General features: G+C 42.8%; 2 non-coding genes and 1 pseudogene across 2 annotated transcripts; 1 reads left to right on the forward strand and 2 right to left on the reverse strand.

The window, feature by feature from the left end:
- Window positions 1-3,737: 3,737 nt before the first annotated feature.
- On the reverse strand, window positions 3,738-3,809 carry TRNAE-CUC (transfer RNA glutamic acid (anticodon CUC)). Its single transcript has one exon. It is a non-coding gene; the product is annotated as a tRNA-Glu (tRNA).
- A 266-nt stretch (window positions 3,810-4,075) lies between these two features.
- Window positions 4,076-4,181, reverse strand: TRNAL-CAA (transfer RNA leucine (anticodon CAA)). Its single transcript has 2 exons — window positions 4,144-4,181; window positions 4,076-4,121 (listed from the first exon to the last, which is right to left on the reverse strand). It is a non-coding gene; the product is annotated as a tRNA-Leu (tRNA).
- Window positions 4,182-6,139: 1,958 nt separating this feature from the next.
- On the forward strand, window positions 6,140-8,110 carry LOC131832686 (putative homeobox protein NANOG2; annotated as a pseudogene).
- Window positions 8,111-15,485: the final 7,375 nt, after the last annotated feature.

The raw sequence follows: 15,485 nt of genomic DNA on the forward strand, positions 1-15,485 counted from the left end.
TTTTTAATAATGTAATACAATATACAAGAGTATATTTGAAAGTTACTAAAGAGTAGATCTTAAAAGTTCTTATCACAAGGAAAAAAATGTAACTCTGTGAGGTACTGGATGTGAATTAGATTTATTGTGCTGATCATTTTGCAATGTATACATATATCAAATCATTATTTTGCACAACTGAAACTAATACAATGTTATATGTCAATTATATCTCAATTTTAAAAAAAAACATTATGAGCGTGTCTGTGAGAGTGTTTCTGGATGAGACAAATTAATTAATTAATTAAATTAATAAAATAAAATAACTGGTAAATCGTGACCCTTCAGATTGATTTCAAAACTGAACAGTATTGTTACAATGTTTTATGAGTGTCAGTCTAAACTACATTGTTTGGGGTCGCCTGGGTGGCTCCGTAGGTAAACGTCTGCCTTTCGCTCAGGTCATGATCCTCTAGGCTTGGAAACTGAGCCTCACCACGGGCTCCCCGCTCAGCAAGGAGCCTGTTTCTCCCTCTGCCTGTTGCTCCCTCTACTTGTGCATTCTTTTTCTTTCAAACAAATAAATAAAATCTTTAAAGATAAATAAATAATTTTGTCCAAGAGACAATAAACAAATTATGTAGTTTTTACCTTTTTATCTTTGTGTATCAATTTTAAATATAATATACCTGCATGTTATATGATAAAAGAGAGGGGCAGTGGGTGAGAGACTCTCCTTTGCCTATAGTTCTCTGTGGACTAGGGGATGATTTCTGGAGCTCTGGGTACACACAGCAGATGTATGTTGGGAATGTTGCAGTACCCATATACAATGTATGTTGCATTACCCATATTCCAACTGAGAGATTAAAGAAAGGCATAGGCTATGAGACATAAACCCATATATTCACCTCCAGAGATGGTTCCAGAGATGCACATGCACACCCTCACACAGACAGGTGGCTGCGTCTACCCACCATCTCTCTATTCAACACAAAATACATGATAATTACCTCTAGTAATGTAGACTTACGTCCACACCAAGCCCATAACGCTACCCCTGCTCACCCCAGAGATCCATGTAATCATCCACCACACCCTCTTCTCGCCACCCACATCCACCCAAACCAAGCTGCTGATGGAGAATCAGAGGTACTCTGGTGCCTAGGCCTGAGGAAGGAGCCTTGAGAGGGGGAAGGAGGACCTTGCCTGCTGAGTTCCTACTGTTCTGGGGATTCCAGGGGGCCACTAGAAGCCTGGTCAGAGATGGAGCAACTGCAGTGCAACCTCCTTCTGGAAGAGAGTCCCTGTGCTCTGCAGGTATTCAGGCAGATTTCAAAGTAACTAAATGAAGAGATTTGAATGAAGGATGGATTGAGTAGTTGAGCTGTTTTTGAGTACAGCTATTTACTTATGCAAATAAGGTCTTGAAGGTAGGGGCTTTTTCTTATTCTTTTCAGTGACTTAATAAACACTATTACGTGTCTATTCTTTAATTGACTCTGCATGTCCATTTGGCCATTTTTACCCTCCTTCCCTCTCGTTCCTCCTTCCCTGTCCGTTTCCTTCCTTTTCCCTTCCTCCCAGTCTCTTTTCTTTCCTTCTTCTCTCCTTTCTTCATTCAATTGTCCCTTGTTCCAACAGACATTTAAGGTAACACAGAGCCTGGCACTTTGTTGATGATTTCCTCAATCAGTCTTTAACTGGGAATGAAGGAATGAGGGAAGGAAAAAGGAAGGTCCAAGGAAGATGACAAAGCCTCCTTCAAGTCAGTTTCCAGCCCACCATTCAGACAGATGAGTAATTTTCCTGTCTTTCCTATTTTAACCAGTCCATTACGTGCTTCAGAAGAGGGCTTCTGAGGTCAGACTGAGTCAGCAGAGATGGAGAAATGGGAAGCTGTCTGCCTAATAACCCTAAAGAGCGTGAATCAGTGTCTCATCTCTTCCTCCGAAGTTCTCTCCTCCCAGCACTTATCTGGGCAGGGAGGCCCTAACTCTCTACTACCCACAATGTTATAAAAGTACTTGACCTTCTGAAATTGAGATTGTGTCTTTCGCTCTGCATAATTACCTGAGCTCTCTATCAAAGCTGTTTCCTATATCAATAATTCATGTGTTGTTTTTGCTAAGTAGCATTCTATGGTATTCTATGGTGTTAGTCTATGGAATCCTATTCTACAGTTTGTTTAACTATTCACCCACTGACTGGCATGTCAGCTGTTCCTGGTTTTGGTTGTTACAAATAAATATGCTATGAACATTTGTGTAAAGGTTTTTTTGTGAACGTAAGTTTTTCATTTCTGTTTCTCTATCAATCCTGAGATAAATGCCTAAGAATGTAATTGTTGAGTTGTAATGTAAATACATGTTTAATATTGTAAAAAATTGCCAGACTCCTCCCAGAGTGGCAGTACCATTTACCTTCTGACTAACAATAAGTGATCCAGTTTCTCTTCATCCTCACTACTATTTGGTGTTATCACTACTTTTTATTTTAGCCATTCTGCAAAGGGAGTGGTGGTATCTCATTGTGATTTTAATTTATACTTTAATAAAATATATATTAATGCCTTTTCATGTCTTTGGCTCATTTTTAAAAATTGGATTGTTTTACTTTTTTACCACTGTTTTGAGAGTTCTCTATGTATCCTACGTATGAGTCCTTTATCAGATATGTGGTTTACAAATATTTTTTCTATCTATACCTTGTCTTATCATCCTCTTAATGAGGTCTTCTTTAGAATAAATTTTTAATTTTTACAAGGTCTGATTTAATGATGTTTTCTTTTATGGATTATACTTTTGTTGTTATCTAAGAGCTCTTCACGAAGCCCTAAGTCCTGACGATTTTCTCCCAAAATTTTTATAGTTTTATATGTAATATTTAAATATGTAATTCATTTTGAGCTGATTTTTGTGTAAAATGTAAGCAGTTTTTCAAATAAAGTGATTCATCTGCAAATAAATGTTATATACCCATGGTTGAAAAATTAGCATATGCATAAGATTACAACAAAGAAAATTAAGACTTTTCATAATCGTACCACTTATAGAAAATCATAAAAAAAGTAAGTTAAATTTAGATGTTTGTCCTTTCAAATTTCTTTTTCCTTTGTTTTTATATATGTTTGGCTCCCTTCCAATTGGTTTTGATGATGGGGGAAGATACAAAAGATATTTTGGGAACAATTGGGAGAAATTTGAATATGAATTGGCACATGATGGTAAGTTAATGTTGAATAGCTTAATGATGTCTGCAATTTTCACATGGGTGCCAAGCTGGGGATGCAAGTAAAAGAAAGAGAGAGAAATTCAGCAAAAATATTAACCAATGGTCGTATCTAGGTAGCGAGAACACGGTTGTTTGTGTATTTTATCAGTATTTTAACTATTCAACATATCTTCAGAATAAAAAGGTAGATGTTGTATGGGGGAGAATGACCAGGCTGTTTTCCAGCAACACCTGAGTCCTTGTGAGAAGCTAAGACACCCTGAGAAGCCCCTCTAGGTGAAAGGTCCCATTCTAAATTTCTTTTGGACACCTGGAGAGACTTCTTAACCCCAGGGATATCTTTTCGCATCATTTGGTGGGGCCTGCGTCGGGGTATACGACAATGCCAGACACATAGCCAGCGCTCACTAACCGTAGTACCGTCCTCTGATCGTTACTTTTTCCCAAAAGTGAAAGTTACCCGATATAGTAGAGGTTTTGCAGTGAAAAGAAAAGGGGGGGAAAAAAAAAAAAAGGAAAACCCATTCCCTGACCGGGAATCGAACCCGGGCCGCGGCGGTGAGAGCGCCGAATCCTAACCACTAGACCACCAGGGAAGATCTACTTGCACTTTCTCTGTTAAGCTAGACTAAATATATGGTATATGACACAAATTGAGGGAATGAACACGATTGGCTAAATTTTAGGTGGAAAGGCAGGTAACGGAGGGCTGCGGCGGCATTATATTCTGAGAATGGCTGCCCTCTATGAGAAAAAAAAAAAAAGAAAAGAAAAGAAATGAAATGAAAAGAAAAGAAAAAAGAAAGCGTCAGCAGCCACTGGATGATTTTGGGGTCCTTTAGGGGAAGGAAAAAAAGATATGTGTCAGAAGTGGGATTCGAACCCACGCCTCTATTCAGAGACCAGAACACCCGCAGGGAAGGTGAGCACCTTGAGTCTGGCGCCTTAGACCACTCGGCCATCCTGACACCCGGAGCGAGGATTGGCTGTGCCAAACCCGCTTCCTGTGCGAGTAGCCGCCCCGCCCCCGCCCCGCCCCCGCCGCGCGGGCTGACTCTCGCTCTCCCACTTGCAGCTCGCCTAGAATTCCGAAGAGTGCGGGGTCTGTGATGCACCCGGAACCGTCCAACCTTTGTCTCCCGCGCAGGGACTCGAACTAGCCAAAACAGAGGCAAGCGCAAAACCCTTGGAAAACTGAAAAGGTTGGTGATCACTGCGCAGGCGTCGGACCCAAACCCCTTGGAAAACCGAACGGGTTGGTGACCACTGCGCAGGCGTCGGACCCAAACCCCTTGGAAAACTAAACGTGCTGGGGACCACTGCGCAGGCGTCGGATTCAAACCTCTTGGAAAAACCAAAAGGGTTGGCGATCACTGCGCAGGCGTCGGAACCAATCCCCTCGAAAAACGGAAAGGGTTGGTGACCACTGCGCAGGCGTCGGACCCTGCGCAGGCACCGGACCCTGCGCAGGCGCAGCCGTGCAGCGGCAAAGGCGAGGAGGAATACCGGCTCCTGCAGGGCGCGGCTACTTTCCGCGTCCAGACGCCTGGCTCCGCCCGCTTGTCCCTGGCCCTCGCTGGTGAAATCCCGGCCAGTTAATCCAGGGAGAACACGTGAAAATATACTCGCCACAGAGCAAGTGGCGAGTTTTCACTGTGATTCTGTATTTCTGCCTTCCTGTCCCTGCCCAGCCGTCCTTCAAGATCCGCCTCTCCTCTGCTAAGTCGCACACTCGTGGTTGGAGATAACGGAGAAACAGTGCTAAAGAAAACGATTGTGCTAACTATTAAAAAAAATATTCATTCGCGACACTTGTTGAAGTACAATAAAGAAGACTGTTTAAGGGCGGTGTAGGTGTAGGGACCACTGCAGTGGGGTCTTGCATTGGGGGTTGGGGGAGAGATTGGACTTCATTCGGAAGACAACAAAGAAAAGTAAAAAGTGAAATTTTGAAATTTTGTAGCTAAGGAGCCAGATTTGGTGGTGGTGGGGGGGCGGTCAGTAGATGGAAAATTAGTAAGAGATAACATCAAAGGTAAGGGGGGGAATTCTATCTTAAACGGCCAGACAGGGTGGTAAGATACCACCTTGTGGGGTGGTCGAGGATGAGGAACCCCCATTAGATATCCAGGATGATCAGAGATCAAGGATGGGAGATTCCGGCTAACCTGATCCAGCAGGAATCTTGCTAAGACTGGACAGTGCAGAGACAGACAGGGAAGTCCAAAAGTCAGGCCTCGCCGGAAAATAGTTTAGGGGGACGGTTAACGAAAGAGTGCAAAAACAGCTAGTGTGTTTTCGCAACCAGTGGGAAGGCCCAGCTCCTCTGCTCCAGACCCTCACTGGTTCATTCATTCATTGAGCTCCAGACCCTCACTGGTTCATTCATTCATTGAGTATTGAGACTTCACTGAAAATACAGCAATGAGCAAACTCAGAAGCCCCCGCCCCAGAAAACTGACTGCTAGTGAGGGAAACAATCTGCACAATGAATACACGGGATGTGGGAACAAAAGTAGGGCAGTGAAGTAGCAATTCTATCTTTAGACTGGGATGATCAGTAAGGCCTGCTGAAGTGACATTTGCAAAAATAATTTTGAGAAGTAAAACACATGACTCTCATGCAATATGTGATCCACACATGACAAGATTTATTCAGTTTATTAATGAGGGACACAAATGGTGCTAAGACCAATTTGAAGGGAACTTTGAAGATTTTTTTTTTTTTTAATAATGAGTCAAAGGAATGTTGAAAAAAGATTGCTAACAGATGGAAGGGAGGTTAAGATCCCAAGGATCAGTAATAAACTATGGTGCTTAAAGTTGTGATTTCTACTTGGGTTTGGGTTTTTTGGGTTTTGTTGTTGTTTTTGTTTTTGTTTGTTTGTTTTTTACCAGAGAGAATTCAGGGGCATCTCTTGACAAATGTTACTTGTATTGCTTTAAGTAGGAATCTTTGGCCTTGCTCTCAAACAGAAACCGTTTTGTATTGCTATCATTTTTCTCCAAGTTAACCTCTATACCTGCAAAATTATAAAATAGCCAAGTTAATCAAAGGTGCCCATGGAATCAGTTAATCCCCAAAAGGTCTGCCTACACAAGGCTAAGTACTCCACTCTTACGACACCTAGCATGCAAGAGGACAAGAACTGTACAGTAGTTAAGTAGTAATAACATTTTATTCAGAAACTGCTGTAGTAGGGAATATGAAATCTCATATAGAAATGGGCTCAATTCTAAATATAGCAAGGACAAGCCAGAATTTGTAGTCAAGGAGAGGGATGAGAGTCAGTGGATGAAAAATGATTGAGAAGAGAGAGTAGGGAGATTCTTGCTAACAGGATTTCTGCTAAAGGCAGGCCAGTCATGAGATACCACCTGGAGGATTGTGGGAGATGAGGTATATGATTAGATATGGAGAGCAATTAGATATCAAGGGGAAAGGATTCTGGATGAACTATCAGGATTATTGAAAGTACCCATTTATTATTATTATTAGGATTATTAAAGTTAGACTCCATAGCTCTGGGCAAACTAAGGCTCTCTGGCCCTAGGAAACTACTGGGTAGTTCCCTACCCAGTCTGGACAACTTGGCAGCTACCTTTTGCATCACAATGGCCTTGCAATAAGTGTGGATACAGCTCAGTCCCAGTGCCCAACTTATCCTGAACCACCCAATTCTAGGGACTCTTCAATGCCTGAGACTTATGGGCCTGAAGAAAATTATGCATCCTTGCAAATGTCATCTACAGAGACACCCAGATGGAGACCGTCTCTCTCCTCTTTCCTCCTCCATGGATCTGCCTATTCAGGACACCCTGATTTTTTCACCAGCCCTAGAGTAAAACTTCCAACCACTTCCGTAGAGTTCTACCCACTTCCATAGAGGAGAGCACAGTGAAGAAGGAAGATACAGTCCAGAGCAAGAAACAGAAGACCAGAATCCTATTCTCTCGGATCCAGCTATATGTACTTAGTGACAGATCTCAGAGACAGAAATACCTGTTTCCAGCAGATGCAAGAACTTTCTAACTTTCTTAACTTTTGCTATAAGCAGGTGAAGACCTGGTTCCAGAACCAGAGAATGAAATGTAAGAGGCAGCAGGAAAACAACTGGCCAATGAATAGCAAAAGTGTGACTCAGAATAGCTCAGCAACTATAGAATACCTAGGCTTATATGCCTACTCCCAGGGATTCCTGATGAATGCTTTTGGGAACCTTCCAACATGGAGCAGCCAGACCTGGTATAACCCACATTGGAGCAATTAGACCTGGAAAAGCCAGTCTTGGAGCAACTGTTCCTGGAATAGTCAGACCCGGTGGCCCCAAGCCTGGAACAACCAGGCATGGAACAATCAGCTGTGGAGAGGAATCTCTGTAGCCCCAGATTCAATTCCAGCAAAGTTCTGTCAATGATTTGCGGTCCATCTTCAAAACTGCTGGGAAAAGCCATAGTGTAAAAGAGCAAACTGCCCAGTATTTTAGTACCCAGCAAATAATGGATTTTTCCCCGAAGTACTCTGTGAGCATACAGCCTGGAGATGTGTGACAATGAGCATATTATTCAATCTCAGTTTGGGTAGTGGCTGTATTACTTCTTCTAGGATTTGTCTGTTAGGGTCCCATACCTTTGCCTTGATATTGTTTCTCTTTAAGCAGTTGAGGGGGTATGACTGGAGTCTAATCAAAGAGGTTTCAGTAGCATTAGCTGCTGTGGACAACATAACAAAAGATGTTTCTGGCAGTAGATAACTAGATATAATACTAATTTGAATATTTTTAGGTTCTAGAATCTAACCTCAAGAATAGGAAGTGATGGATCTCTGAATTCTACTCCTTAACTATATGTTAACTAACATAAATTAAAAACAAAAATAAAATAGGAAGTAAAAATACAGAGATGTGTGATGAAGGATTACCCGTATTTTCTAAGATTGAGAGGTTTTACTTTTTGACAACCTCAGGTATTACAGTAAAGAGTTAAACTATGATACACTTCTCTGATTTCTTCTGCCCCTTGTGCTGTTTTACTACAACTCCTAATTTGTTCCTTATTCTACTATTTATAGAAAGAGGTTTTGTAGTTTATTTAAGATTTTACTTATTTGTTTGAAAGAGGGGGAGAGTGTGAGAGAAAGCATGAGCAGGGGGTAGAAGCAGAGGGAGAGGCAGGCTCCCTGCCAAGAAGGGAGGAGAGAGCAAGGAGCAGGGAGCCAGATCCAGGGCCCTATCCAGGGCCCCATCCCTGGACCTGATCCCTGGACTGGATCCCTGGATCCTGGGATTATGACCTAAACTGAAGGCTTCGATGTCTTTTTACTACATCTGTATCTTTGGGGTAAATACCACTTTACCTTAAAAAAAAAAAAAAAGTGCAAGGATGAACTTGGAAACCCAAGGTTGAGACCTCGTTGAAAAAAGGGCTCAAAGAGTTATTGGACCAAAGTGTGCCTGCTCCCCAGTGAGTTACAGACAGAGATTACACCAGGTGGAGTTGCCTTACAAGGCCATCTTTATTTGTATGAATAAGGAGATGACAGGGAGTAATTTCCAAAGGTGTGTCTCCGCAAAGGAGGAAACTCTGGATCTTTTAGGGTGCAGGATGAATATTCAGAAAGGGATTTTAACAATATAATGAGGCTGAAGTCACTGTTGGTCACTCCTGGCACTTTCTGATTCATCTGTGCAGGCTTTTCCTCAAATATTTCTTTTTCTGTTCTAGTAGTTTGTTAGCTTGTTTCTAAAAGTTAAGACTAACAGCTACACAGAAGCTTCTAGGAGTTTAGTTTCTACAAGAAAGATTGACAGTTACACAGAAGCGTCTACTAGAAATTTCCTGAGTTCAGGGCGTCAGGCCAGTGATAAGAGGAGCCTAAGTAAAGTTGAGGCAGGGAGAATGTTTGTCACTATTTATCTGTGTTGTCTATTTACAACTTTTGGATAATCGTTTCTTACCACATTGTGCTCCTGACTGAAGGGAGGACATGAGCATTTGGAGATGGTGTTTTCTATACTGTTAGTGATAATATTCAAGTTCTCTGGTAGCTTACTTGGTCTTCATGACCTTTTGGCCAGCTTGACCCCAATTCACGGTCTCCCATGTGCCCCAGTGAGCTAGCTTCCTTTCCTCAGCTTGCTTGGTCTGCCTTCACCCCCACTGCCATGCCCAGAGAAGGCCCTACTCTACCTAAGACCCTGGAGGCAGCAGAGAAGAAAACAAAGTATCTGTTCTTAAGAAGCTTATATTCCAGTGAGAAAGACCCAGAATAAACAAAATTATTATATGTTGGGAGTGATAAGTATTGTGACAAAAAATAAAGCAGAGAAAGAAAGGTAGAGAGAGGCAGGTGATAAGAAAGACCTCTCAGGAAGTGCCTTTTGAGCAGAAATTTGTGGAGTCAGGGAGCAACCAGGTAAAGTATCTGGGGACAGAGGGCTTCAGGTAGAGGGAAGAGAAAATACAAAGGCCAAAAAAGAAAGCCAAAAAACAGTATGGTTGAAACTGAGTGAGAGGGACTGATGCCAGTCTGTGCAAGACACGGAGTGAAGAGGACAGCTTTGAGCTGAGGTGTGGTAAGGTATGGTCTGCTGTCCCAGGATGTCCTGGCTGTCATGTGGCGATTAGACACTAGAGTGCAAGAGTGAAGCAGAGATAGCAACTGACAGGCTACTAAAAGGTCCTCTGACTAAACTAGGTGGCAGCAAGCCAAGCAGTGAGACAGAGTTGAATTCTGGATATAGCTGGGACTCATTGTTGCCAACACAAATGAACAAACCTTGTAGGATTTAAACAACAACAACAACAAAAAAAAAACAAAAACAAAAACAAAAAAAAACAGGGAAGAGGGATGCCTGGGTGGCTCAGTTGGTTAAGCATCTGCCTTCAGCTCAGGTTATGATCACAGGGTCCTCAAGTCCAGTCCCACATTGGGCTCCTTGCTCAGCAGAGCTCCTCCCTCTGCCCGTTGCTCCCCCTGCTTTTGCTCTCTCTCTCTCTCTGACAAATAAATAAAACCTTAAAAAAAAAAAAAAAGGAAGAGACGTTTATTTGAGCCCAAGGACTCAAATTGTATCCAAGGACAGCAACTTAGTATACATAATCATCACAAAGAAGGGAGTACTCTGGGAAAAAACATTTGAGGCAGGGCTACATATGTTTTCACACAAGTTACAAATCAAGAATATGATCCAGTAGGAGGACCCTGAGCTCAGCACATCCCATGTTTAACACTAAGTCAATATCCAAGTCAATAAAGTAGGAAGTGATCCAAAGACTGACAGAACAAACTCCACCACTAAATACAGTGCAGAAGCTGCATCTCATAGGTTAGGAAGGTCAGAAAGGTGGAGGAAGACTGCCCCAAGGACGACATACATGGAGAGGGCAGAGAAATGGTCTTTCCCATCCTGAGCTCAGAGGGGTAATACAAAACCACATAACATTTGTCTTTAAAAACCAGAGGGACTGAAATCCATGAGTTTGTAAAAACAGTTGGGACTTGGAGCCTGGAACTTAAAAAATATGCTGACTCACCACAGGGTTGGCCAGGAGTGTGAGTGATAGCTGGGTTGCATCCCTTCAAGAGACAGGAGTCCACGTGGAAGGCAACATGAAAATGGCAGTTCACACAATGCCAGGGGCAAATGGGAGACAGACCTATTTGTAATGATTTTGGAACATGTTACAGGACTTCTCTGAAAACAAGGGAGCTGGCAGGTGCCATTTTCCACCCCCATCCCCCACTATAAATACAAGGATTCTGTGGAAAGATTTAACAGAACTATGTAGTGTCGGGGACTACCTCCGGCCGGGAAAGTCCCCGCCATTACAAGATGGTGCTTGGCTCACTGCCAGCAAAATACGCTGCAAGTAAACAACGAACTTTCTGGTGAAGCCCACCTAAAGGAGGACATAGTCATTGGCTGTTTCAAATTTAATCAGCATAGTAACAAGACTCTCATTGGCTCTCCCCATTGCTTGGCCCCTTATTGGTCACCCTGCTGCGTATAAGCTAAGGAAGTTGACCAAATAAACGGGATGAAGCATTAAATAAAAGGGGAATGAAGCATTAACACCGAAGCAGGCTTCTTGTCGTCCTTGTGGGTCAAGGGCGATAATGTAGAACATTCCATCCTAAAAGAGCAAAACTGAACTTTGGGACTTCACCAAAATAAAAAAGCTTTTGCACAGCAAAGAAAACGTCACAAAAACTAAGAGGCAACCCACGGAATGGGAGAAGATATTTGCAAATGATGTTACAGATAAAGGGCTGATATCCAAGATGTATAAAGAAATTATCAAACTCAATACCCACAAAACAAATGATCCAGTCCAGAAATGGGCAGAAGACATGAATAGGCACTTCTCCAAAGAAGACATATAAATGGCTAACAGACACATGAAAAAACACTCCACATCACTTGTCATCATGGAAATCCAAATCAAAACCACAATGAGATACCAACTTCTACCAGTCAAAATGGCTAAAATTAACAAGACAAGAAACGACAAATGTTGGTGAGGCTGTGGAGAAAGGGGAACTCTCTTACACTATTGGTAGTAAGAGTGGCTGCAAGCTAGTGCAGCCACTCTGGAAAACAGTATGGAAGTTCCTCAAGACTTTAAAAATAGAGCTACCCAACGACCCAGAAACTGCACTACTGGGTATTTAGCCCAAAGATACAGATGTAGAAAAAGAAGGGGCACATGCACCCAAATGTTCATAGCAGCAATGTCCACAATAGCCAAACGGTGGAAGGAGCCCAGATGTTCTTCAACAGATGTAAGGATAAAGAAGATGTGGTTCATATATGCAATGGAATATTACTCAGCCATCAGAAAGGATAAATACCCATCATTTGCATCGACATGGATGGAACTGGAAGGGATTACATTAAGTGAAATAAGTCAAGCAGAGAAAGACAATTATTATATAGTTTCAGTCATCTGTGGAATATAGGAAATAGCACTCTGTATCATAGAGGAAGGGAGGGAAAACTGAATGGGAAGAAATCAGCAAGTGAGACAAACCCTGAAAGGCTCTTAACTCCAGGAAACAAACTGAGGGTTTCAGAGGGAAGGCGGGTGAGGGGATGGGGTAACTGAGATATGGGCATTAAAGAGGGCATGTGATATGATGATCACTGGGTGTTATGCACAACTAATGAATCATTGAACACTACATCAAAAGCTAGTAATGGCTAATTGCATATCTAGAAACTAAACTAAACTAAACTAAAATGTCTATACTTTTCAAAGCAATCTATACATTTAAGGCAATCCCTATCAAAATACCAGGACCATTTTTCACATAGCTAGAAAAAACAATCCTAAAATTTGTATGGAACCACAAAAGACCCCAAATAACAAAGCAATCTCAAAAAAGGAAACCAAAGCTGGATGCATGAGGATTCTGAATTCAAGCTGTATTACAAAAATGTAGTCTCAAAACAGAATGGTACTGGCTGCAAAATGGACACATTGATCAATGGAAGAGAATAGACAGCTCAGAAATGGACCCAAAACTATATGATCAACTAATCTTTGACAAAGGAGGAAAGTATATCTGATGGAAAAAAGACAGTCTCTTCAACAAATGGTGCTGGGAAAATTGGACAGCCACATGCAGAAGAATGAAACTGGATCACTTTTTTACACTATATGCAAAACTAAGCTCAAAATGGATGGAAGACCTAAATGTGAGACAGGAAACCCCCAGAATCTTAGAGAAGAACACTGGGAACACTCCCTTTGACCTAGGCAGTAGGTTCTTAATAGACACATCTTCAGAGGCAAGAGAAACAAAAGCAAAAATGAACTGTTGGGACTTTATCAATAAAAAGCTTCTGCACAGTGGAAGAAACAAGTAACAAAACTAAAAGACAGCCTATGGAATGGGAGGAGATAATTGCAAATGATAAATCTGATAAAGGGTTACTGTCCAAAATATATAAAGAACTTATTAAGCTAAACACCTCCCAAAACAAATAATCCACTTAAATAATAGGTGGAAGACATATTCATGTCTATTCAGACATTTTTTTCCAAAGAAAACAGACACATGAAAAGACGCTCAACATCATTCATCATCAGGGAACTACAAATCAAAATTATGATGAGATACCACCTCACAGTGCCATGATGGCTAAAATTAACAAAGAGAACAACAGATGCTGGTGAGGATGTGGAGAAAAGGGAGCTTCTTTCACTGTTGGTGGGAATGCAAACTGGTGCAGTAATCCTGGAAAACAGTATGGAAGTTCCTCCAACACTAAAAATAGTAATACCCTATGATCCAGCAATAGTACTACTGGGTATTTACTCAAGGGATACAAAAATATTGATTTGAAGTGGTACATGCACCCCCATGTTTATAGCAGCAATGTCCACAATAGTCAAATTATGGAAAGAGAACAAATGTTCATTTTATCAGCTAACAAATGGATAAAATGGATAAAGATGGTATACATATATTCATATATATATATATGAATATACATATGAATAATATACATATGAATATATGTATACCATCTTTATCCATTTGTTAGCTGATAAAATGAACATTTGCAAATAGCAAGATTTCATTCTTTTTGATGGCTGAGAGATAGAAGTCTCAGCCATCAAAAAGAATGAAATCTTGCTATTTGCAGCACCAGGATGGAACTAAAGTATATTATGCTAAGTGAACTGAATCAGGGAACGATAAATACCACATGATTTTACTCATATGTGGAATTTAGGAAGCCTAACAGGTAGGGAGAAGAAAAAAAGGAGGAAAAACAGACTCCTTTTTTTTTTTTTTTTTTTTTTTAAGTTACTTGTTTATTTGAGAAAGCACACACGAGCAAGGGGGGTGAGGGCAGGTCAGGGTGCGGGCTCAATCCTAGGACCCTGAGATCATGACCAGAGCCACCCAGGCGCCAGAAAGCTAACTCTTAACTATACAGAACTAACTAAGGGTTGCTCGAGGGTAGTTGGGTGTGGGAGATGGGTGAAATAAGTGATGGATATGAAGCAGGGCACAGGTTGTGATGAGCACTGTGTGTTATATGCGAGAAATCACTAAATCCCACACCTGAAACCAATATTACTCTGTATGTTAACTAACTGCAAGTTAAAAAAAAAAAAACTTAGAAGAAAAAAAAATCCATGGGACAAGTAGATCAATCAAGAAAAGATCCAAGAGAATATTTGATCTTGGTTCCAATCCATGGGGACAGAGTATTTTGGTGGTACAGTGGTGGAGGGTCCAGCAAAGGAAAGGAGGAGCAAATGAGGAAGGTAGAAAACCAGGAAAAGTGTGAAGTTCCAGAAGCCATTGGGGTTTGGGGCAGAGGAGTATGGAAGGAAACATCTGCATTGTCAGATGTTGCTCTGAAGGTGGAGAGGCCGCCCCAAGTGACTTTGAGAACCATTCCAACGGCTTGATGGGTAGGAACTCCCCCCAGAGTCATCTGAAGAGAGAATGGGAAGTGGAAAAGAGTCCGCAGTGAATCTGGGCCACTTTTCAGAGGACTTTTGATGCCCCAGAGGGAAGGGTCCGAAGCTGGATGGGCCCTTCGGTTCTAGAGTGGCGTCTAGGCGGTTTTCAGGGTGGCTGATTCTGTGGCACGTGTTTGCATGTTGGTGGCAACTAAGAGGGAGAAATTGTTGGTGAGGTGCAAAACAGGAACAGCTGTGGAGGCGACATCCCTGAGCAGGCTGGAGGGGCTGGGGCTGGCACCCAGGGGCAGGACCTGGCTCTATACATTTCCCGCATCAAGCGCAGATACTCGCGACAGAAGCCACCTCCGCAGCGAGCTGGAGCCATCCCTGCGGGAACTACGCCTCCCGGCAGGTAGTGCGCGCCGTGGCCAATGCGCAGGCGCATGCCACGGCATCGGCTCGTCCCCTCCCAGCCGCCCCGGCCCCAGTTCCGGGCTGCAGCCACCGACGCGGAGGGGGACAGGTTCCTCTTAAAAGAGAAACGGCGGCGGTGCGCGCGAGGTGGGCCCTCGTTCTCCCTTGGCTCTCCAGGCCTGCGCGCGAGGCGGGGGAGGCGCAGGCGCAGTTAGGCTGAGGGCGGGTGAGGGCTCGCAGGTAAGGCCAGGTGGGGGTGGACCGCGGCTGGCGCTCTCGGTGTCCTGGGCGCTGCCTTCGGAATCGGCGTGTCCTAACAGCGAGCGTTAAGTGGGGCGGCCCGAGCCGGGGTGGGGACGCCGTCCAGACCCGGTCCCAGCCACGGTCGCCCCGCCACGAAGAGCGCCCCCCGGCGGCGCCAGCTCCGT

The sequence above is a fragment of the Mustela lutreola genome, chromosome 5 (genome assembly GCF_030435805.1).
Source record: "Mustela lutreola isolate mMusLut2 chromosome 5, mMusLut2.pri, whole genome shotgun sequence".
Taxonomy (NCBI): Eukaryota; Metazoa; Chordata; class Mammalia; order Carnivora; family Mustelidae; genus Mustela; species Mustela lutreola.